Source organism: Limulus polyphemus, unplaced genomic scaffold, assembly GCF_000517525.1.
Source record: "Limulus polyphemus unplaced genomic scaffold, Limulus_polyphemus-2.1.2 Scaffold2682, whole genome shotgun sequence".
In the NCBI taxonomy this organism is placed as follows: domain Eukaryota; kingdom Metazoa; phylum Arthropoda; class Merostomata; order Xiphosura; family Limulidae; genus Limulus; species Limulus polyphemus.
In genome coordinates, this window is record NW_013668292.1 from 61538 (window position 1) to 69415 (window position 7878).

A 7878-nucleotide genomic window follows, 5' to 3' on the forward strand; every position below is an offset into this window, starting at 1 on the left:
AGCTACTGAATATGAGGGATTGATATTTTCAATCCATGCATAATTTATGCTTAATCGGAATCCCAAAAAATAGGATTTATTTTTACTTTCATAACACGCCCACAGCTGAAAGATCCTGTTTGTAATTAAGCTCAAAGCTACACAATGGGCTATCTGTACTCTGCCCACCACGGGTATCGAAACCCGGATTCTAGCGTTCTAAGTCCGCAGACATGCCGCTGTACCACTGGGGGGGGGGGGCTAGCTGAAAGAGCAGAACGTGTTCAGTGGCATTACGTTTCGAACCCCAAATCTTACCACCCGCACGCACCAGAATACGACTAATGTACCGTATGTAGATGTTCTAACATTACAACCAATTCAGTCGTGTCAGGTTTATCTTATGCAAAAACTGTTACATAATCTAAAAAAAGCGATTAGTAGAACTCAGATGGTTGACCTGTATCGCACTGACCGTTGGAGGTGAAAAAAGCAGCACAGTGAGTGAATATATACAATATAAAATCCATTTATTTGTTTTATATATATATTGTTATCATTTTTGTTGCTAAGGGTATTGAACTTTTTATAACTTTCAACTGATGGATTACTGTTTGTTTGTTTTTTTGTAGAAAATATTATCTTCTCAAATTCAGTCTCAGAGAATATTATAAAATAATGAACATTTAGAGAATTATTGCATTACGGTTTTTAAGCAAGTTTCTCAGGCTGTGACTTTAAAGAATGTCACAGTATTACGACTTTTACTTAACATTATCATTTAAATAGATATGTTTATCCTAAGTTGAATTAGGCTAACATTAACTCTACAATTAATTAATCAATAAAATGTTCATAATTTGTTGAAAATCAGTTATTGTATATAATTAAATTTAATGACATCGAATTTCAAATGTTTTTCAAGAACTAAAATCTTGCAAGACATAAAATTTTGTATAGCGAAAGTAGATTATATAATATTATAAAAAACTGAACATTTGTTGAGTACTTCTAAATACCATTTAATAGTTTAACATTCAGTATTTCTGTTGTAATGTTAATCAACTCTGTGTAACTCAAGAGCAGTTAAATTCAATTTGATTATATAATATGTGTATTTAATCAAAGTTAAAAGTCTAGTATGTTTGTTTTAAAAAAAAAACTCAGTATCATTACTTGAAAAAGTTGAAAGAAAAATTTCAATTTCTAATGACCTGTTCATTTAAAATGTTTTTTTCTTTCATTCTGGTATATTATTGTGCTTTAACTGATGTAACTGCAAGTGTAGCGTAATATCAGATTATGTTTTATGTACTGTATTAATGGTAGACCAACCGAGATAATAAGTGTAACGCAATATCAGATTGTGTTCTATGTACCGTATTACTGGTAGACCAACCGAGATAATAAGTGTAACGCAATATCAGATTGTGTTCTATGTACCGTATTAGTGCTAGACCAACCGAGATAATAAATGTAACGCAATATCAGATTGTGTTCTATGTACCGTATTACTGCTAGACCAACTGTGGCAGGAAGTGTAATGCAATATCAGATTGTGTTTTATGTACTGTATTACTGGTAGACCAACCGAGATAATAAGTGTAACGCAATATCAAATTGTGCTCTATCTGTTGTATTACTGCTAGACCAACTATAATAAAAAAATTAACGCAATATCAGATAATGAATGAATTAAAAAAGGAATAACACCATGTTTGCTGCTTAAAAATAAGGTAATTGTTATATGCCAAACACTTAACGACAACACGTGAACAACAAATAATATTTTGTGTAACCTATTCATTACCATCATATGTTATTTACTGCAGCTAGATGAAGGCCTACTCGTGTGATCATTACCTCAGACAACTACACGATACTAAACATTGGTTGAACTAAACACGATAATGATGAATTTTTAAAAGGGCTGGTTGAAATAATACACCTCCGCTCATCCTTTATATTATTCAGTATGCCTACACCTTCATGTATTGTTAATCTATTGAAAATGAACAGAGCAAAAACAATCTCTTCTTCTGATAACATCATACATAATGAACGATAATCCAATTTTGGTAGAACGTAAAGTTCATTTGTTTGTTTGTTTCAAAGTATTCAAAGCAAGGTATACATTTTCAAACGCATCCGGTAGGAGATAAAATAAAACAAAAGCTTTAAACTTCGAGTAACTACGTGCTTTTTGTTTTGCTACGAACATCTTGGACAATTGTTATTGTTGGTGATGTTCTTTTTGTTAAGCACAAAGCTACACAAAGGGCTATCTGTGCTCTGCTCACCACGGGTATCGAAACCCGGTTTTCTAGCAGTACATCTTGGACAAGAAATAAATCATTTTGATTAGGTGACTTATGTTTACAGAATAAAATATATATGGGAAACCGGATTTTATATATATATTTTTTTAGCTTTGTAAACCCGGCTGAGCCACTTGGGAGTGGATGTGTGGGGAGGCATATAAGGTTGAAAAAAAAGAACAATATGAAATAAATACTAACATAATCCATTACACTCATTGGCTGACAATAACAGAACTATAGATAAAAACGTTGATTGCAAGAGTATAGGAAATTAAATATGAAATTGATGACGGGCTTCACCAACTGTCATGAAATGTCAGTCAATTGAATTTGTGGGCATGTGATTCGTACGTTCGTAATGGAAAAAAATTATTACTACAATAATCTTATTAAGAAATAACTCTTCAGCTCATGTCTCCCTCACTTACTAAACATCTATTCAAAACGAGATCAAAACGTTAGATGCGAAGACAGTTATTTTTTTCTGAAGTTAGAGGTTTGAATTATGTTTAATTATAACTTAAAGTTTGTGCTTAAACATCTTACTTCGAACAGTAAGACTAAAGAATGGTATCTTATTCTATTAAATAAGATTAATAGTTGGATTGATCTATCAATCCCCTAAAAATCTGATGTTTTTGAACACCATCGCTAGCAGTTACTTCTGTAGGAGCCCATTAACCAGATTAAATATTTCATTTTATAAACGAGGTTATGGGGTACAATACTTTTTGTACTGTTAAAGAAATATCATTATTCCGTTAAAGACCGTGAAGCAAAAATTGGATGGAGTTGACGTACAAAGCCTAAGACTGATAATCGGTGACCGTGAGGTTTGAAAAAGGATAAAAAAGTAAAGCTTAGTGAAGCAGCGCAGTGGACAGGACATGTTTCTAATGGATAACGGCTTCAGTGCAGTGGACGGAACATGTTTGATAATGGATAACGGTTCGTTTGTTTGTTTGTTTGTTATGAATTTCGCGCAAAGCTACACGAGGGCTATCTGCGCTAGCCGTCCCTAATTTAGCAATGTAAGACTAGAGGGAAGGTAGCTAGTCATCACCACCCACCGCCAACTCTTGGACTACTCTTTTATCAACGAATAGTGGGACTGACCGTCACATTATAATGCCCCCACGGCTGAAAGGGCGTGCATGTTTAGAACACAAATCTAACGTTGTATTCTAAAACACGAAAACTTTACATCTTGACAACCACAAATCTAACGTAGAGTTGCCGAGTTATAGTCTTCGAATATTGTATTCTAAAACACGAACTCTTTACATCTTGACAAACACAAATCTAACGTAGAGTTGCCGAGTTATAATCTTCGAATATTGTATTCTAAAACACGAACTCTTTACATCTTGACAAACACAAATCTAACGTAGAGTTGCCGAGATATAATCTTCGAATATTGTATTCTAAAACACGAAAACTTTACATCTTGACAACCACAAATCTAACGTAGAGTTGCCGAGTTATAGTCTTCGAATATTGTATTCTAAAACACGAAAACTTTACATCTTGACAAACACAAATCTAACGTAGAGTTGCCGAGTTATAATCTTCGAATATTGTATTCTAAAACACGAAAACTTTACATCTTGACAAACACAAATCTAACGTAGAGTTGCCGAGTTATAATCTTCGAATATTGTATTCTAAAACACGAAAACTTTACATCTTGACAAACACAAATCTAACGTAGTGTTGCCGAGTTATAGTCTTCGAATATTGTATTCTAAAACACGAAAACTTTACATCTTGACAAACACAAATCTAACGTAGAGTTGCCGAGTTACAGTCTTCGAATATTGTATTCTAAAACACGAAAACTTTACATCTTGACAAACACAAATCTAATGTTGTATTCTAAAACACGAAAACTTTACATCTTGACAAACACAAATCTAACGTAGAGTTGCCGAGTTATAATCTTCGAATATTGTATTCTAAAACACGAGTACTTTACATCTTGACAAACACAAATTTAACGTTGTATTCTAAAACACGAAAACTTTACATCTTGACAAACACAAATTTAACGTTGTATTCTAAAACACGAAAACTTTACATCTTGACAAACACAAATCTAATGTTGTTTTCTAAAACACGAAAACTTTACATCTTTAATTTTACAACTCTCTAACGTAGAGTTTTGATAAATTTCATATTGTGGAGTAGACAAATGCGATGAAGAGCCGTACTGAAAAACGTCCAAAAAACAAAAATGCTTGGTATACACAACTAAATACCATATTTTGCTCATCACGAAGGGCGCCGTGAACACACACACATTCATATGAGTTGATACCAAAACTCGTTTGAGAAACAAACATTCATTAGTTTCGTTTTGAGTTTACTTACTTCACTAAAGTATATTTTATGACAGTTTACAGCTTTTACAGTTCAGTAAGTAATATTAGTTTTTAAAAGAGGTACGACGTTTCAATCACTAGTGCGATGATTAACTTGTGTACTTTCATCGGATTTATTATTGTGTTCTTTTATCAGATTTATCATTGTGTTCTTTCATCCGATTTATCATTGTGTTCTTTCATCAGATTTATCATTGTATTCTTTCATCAGATTTATCATTGTGTTCCTTCATCAGATTTATCATTGTGTTCTTTCATCGGATTTATCATTGTGTTCTTTCATCAGATTTATCATTATGTTCTTTCATCGGATTTATCATTGTGTTCTTTCATCAGATTTATCATTGTATTCTTTCATCGGATTTATCATTATGTTCTTTCATCGGATTTATCATTGTGTTCTTTCATCAGATTTATCATTGTGTTCTTTCATCGGATTTATCATTGTGTTCTTTTATCAGATTTATCATTGTGTTCTTTCATCGGGTTTATCATTGTGTTCTTTCATCAGATTTATCATTGTGTTCTTTCATCAGATTTATCATTGTGTTCTTTCATCAGATTTATCATTGTGTTCTTTCATCAGATTTATCATTGTGTTCTTTCATCAGATTTTCCTTTGACGTATGTACATAGATGTACATATACACAAGAACAGTAAATTGTTAAAGTGATCATTTCTTTTGTTACAGATTATTCAATGACGGTATAGTTCAATAGTTCCATAAAGTCGCCAATGTTTGTAGGACATCTGGTGTTATACTACAACACATTTTTAAATCGATACTCTCAACAACAGGGTATTTCATAACAAAAAAAAATGGAATTTATACATCATCACACAAATTTTGTGTTCTATTACAACTGAAAACATTAGTTAGTAACACAAAGGTATTGTTGCTAAACGAACAAATATATTTAGTTATGAGAATCGTTGTATCGAACAACATCCTGAATGATGAAGTATGTGAAAAAGAAATCCCTATCAAATATCACATACGTGTTATTTAATTATAAGCCTGAAGGATTTCTGGCGGCTGACTCAAGAAAGACACCAGCTGCTACTGAAAGTGTTTGATCTTGCTTGTTAAACTTTGAGCTTTATTTTAAACGCGTTATGACATAAGTCGTATCATAGTTGTTTTTTTAATTAGATGTAGGGCATGCCGATAAAAAATAGAAAACATTCTTAATATATGTAATACTCAATATATATATACATATATATATATACCCTAGAGCTTCATATTAAAAGTCTCGTCTTGTTCCAACGTCTTGCTAGAGGTTTCTCTAAAACATTGCTTCAGAATTACGTTTCTGAAGTGTTTTATATATCGAACTGTGATATTTGAAATACCTGTTTTTACGTGTAATAATTCTTCTGGATAAATATTAGCACGTGCATTACAAAAGCCTTCCCTACCCCTCAGTGACACACGGTAAGGCTGTGGACTTATAATGCTAAGAATTCGGATTTCGATACCCCTGGTGGTCACAGCACAGACAGCCCTTTGTGTAGCTTTGTGCTTAGCTATAAACAAACAAACAGATCCCTATAAAATATAATAAAAAAGTATTAATCACAGAAGCCTAAATAAATTTGAAATTGATTTAAAAAAATAACTTTCAGTTTCTAGCCAATAAGCATCTAGACATTCTATGTTAAGCTAATACCGATATGTACCTGAATATCGCATGTTTAGTTATAGTCAAACGAAACTTATATTACACCTAGATCCAGTCCTGGGTTTGAAAAGCCTAACTAGGAAAATCTAGGTCATTATATTATTAGCCATGTCACGTGGTACCTAAAACATAGACAAAACAGTATATGTACAGTCGCGGTAAGGTTTGAAACTAACTGATCACAGAACATAGATATTGTAAGTTTAGCGATGGTATCAAACCTAGCACAGGATCTAGGATTTTTATATTCGGTCATGATCAGATGAAACCTGATCGATCAGGAATTTGTCGTTATCAATAGCCACGGCCATGTAAAGTCTAATCATTAACAAAATATTTCAGATTTATTCATGATCATTCAAACCCTAAATAATGAGAACATAGATATACATACTCAGCCAAGGACAAGTGGAACCTAATTAAATCAGAACCAAACACAATACGTTCAGCTGTGGGTTATAACTAATCAGAACGATGCTCAGCCAAGGACGAGTGGAACCTAATTAAATCAGAACCAAACACAATACGTTTAGCTGTGGGTTATAACTAATCAGAACGATGCTCAACCAAGGACGAATGGAACCTAATTAAATCAGAACCAAACACAATACGTCCAGGTGTGAGTTATAACTAATCAAGACGATGCTCAGCCAAGGACGAATGGAACCTAATTAAATCAGAACCAAACACAATACATCCAGCTGTGAGTTATAACTAATCAGAACGATGCTCAGCCAAGGACGAGTGGAACCTAATTAAATCAGAACCAAACACGATACATCCAGCTGTGAGTTATAACTAATCAGAACGATACTTAGCCAAGTACTCGATGGAACCTAATTAAATCAGAACCAAACATGATAGTCCTTGGCTGAGCATCGTTCTGATTAGTTATAACTCACAGCTGGATGCTGTAAACCACACAAATCAACTGCTATTCTTTAATGTTATCTTTGTAAGAGTAAATGTGAAGATGAATGTTTTAAGACATTTTTTTTGTCTTAGATAAACATTTGACATTTCCATATGTTTATTTACACACATGGTATAAATCATGGCTTAGGCCAACGTACACACCCACGTTATAAATTTTAGAATGTCATGACTGAAGAAAGCAATGTTTAGCTGTGTTCGATAAGGATCCGAATGGCAGTTGCCGGTTATAATATTTTCAATTTTTGTCCGTATTTAAGTTTCAAATATCCTGAACCTGAAATATAATCTGTGGGTTATATTTGTTTGGCTTTTATTCAACCATAGAAAAATCTATCTAACTATCTTCGTTCTGATTAGATATAACTCGCAAAACAACAGCTAAAACTATCATGTTTGGTTCTGATTTAATTAGGTTCCACTACAACACTTTGAAACATAAATATAGGCTTTAGGATCAGCCAATTGTCATTAATACTTTGTGAAAACAGACCAACGACTATATGATGTAATCAATGTTAATCTAGCTGTATGAATGTAGAAAAAAAAAAAGGAATGAAAAAATCGTGTATTGTGTG